Source organism: Nanorana parkeri, unplaced genomic scaffold (assembly GCF_000935625.1).
Source record: "Nanorana parkeri isolate BGI_ZX_2015 unplaced genomic scaffold, ASM93562v1 scaffold19, whole genome shotgun sequence".
NCBI lineage: Eukaryota > Metazoa > Chordata > Amphibia > Anura > Dicroglossidae > Nanorana > Nanorana parkeri.
In genome coordinates this window covers 186,489-187,922 of record NW_017306287.1, presented here as the reverse complement: position 1 = coordinate 187,922, position 1,434 = coordinate 186,489, and positions in this window count along the sequence as shown.

The window sequence follows — 1,434 nt, the reverse complement described above, 5'->3', positions numbered from 1 at the left end:
ACCTCGTCACTAGAGGAGAAGTAACGTGTATAGACAATATACACATATACAACACTAGCTGTATAAATCAAATCCCAATTTCTGACCATTTGCATCATCACAATGGAGGCACGGAATGGTTTCTTCTGCTCTGCACTTGCTGTGCTAACTCGAACTCTATGATCTTTGCAGAATTTGCTTTTAACATCAAGGTGAGAGACTGGGTGGCTAGGGAGGGGAGGTTGGAGGCTGCAATTTAATGGGGAATTCTGTAACACAGCCAACCAAGTAACACAGCCAACCATTCCAGCTAGAGAAGAGATCTCATGTCTCTGCTAATGAGATTCACAATGGAACCCAATCCTGGACCTCAATGTTCCAATTCCATCACATATGATAACGTTCCCACCCATACACAGCCAATCTACACTTGTTCTGCCTGATGAAGGGGATCCTGTGTGACCCTGAAACATTGCAGTAAGTGTATTGTTGCATGTAACGTCAATAAAGAGACGTTATTCTACCTTGGAGTGCCGGTGTCCACAATTTCCTATCTTCTACACACATACACACGTCTGCCAATCACGGAACACAACCTCACATTGGGGGGTTTTCACTGGAATCACAATTACTGCCCCAACTATTGTAGCTATACACACAATGAAAATACTAAACACAAAAGCTGTACAGAAGATGCACTCTTTTTGTTGGGCAATTAACTTTAACCTTAACTTAGCTCATTGTTTTAGATGGAGCAGACTAAAGTCTAGGCAGGACGAGGCTAGCAATTTATGGATCGGTGAAATAGCATGTCTAGAGGGCTCTTCTTCTCTACACAGGTCTTTGAATGTAGTGAAGGATCTCGCCATTAGACCTTGGAATGGCCAATAGAAAATGTCTAAGCGTATATGAGCTCCAAAGGTCAAGAGAGCATTCCACCAAGCATATAAGTTGCAAATGGGAGAGCCAGTAGTTTTTTGCACGAAACACTAATATCCTAAACCAGGGGTGTCACTCAATTTAATCGAGGGTCGTATCAACATCAAAGGGCCTGTAAGGGCCTGTAAGACAGAGGCGGCTCTAGAGTTTGCGAGACATTAGGCGAAACCTAAACATGAGGCCCCGCTCAGGCCTGTGGGGTCTCACCAGGGTTCTGTGGGGTTTAACCAGGCTGGTGAGACCCCACAGAGCCCCAGTAAGACCCCCAAAGAGCCCTGGTGAGACCCCACAGAGCCCTGAATAACCCAGGTCTCTGTAGGGTCTCACCAGGGCTCTCATCAGCCTGATTATACCCCACAGAGCCCTGGTTAAACCAGGGCTCTGTGGGGTCTCACCAGTGCTATGAGGGATCTCACCAGCCTGGTTAGACCCCACAGAGCCCTGGTGAGACCCCACAGAGCCCTGGTTAAAGTAGGGCTCTGTGGGTTCTCACTATTCCTGGTTAAACCCCACAGA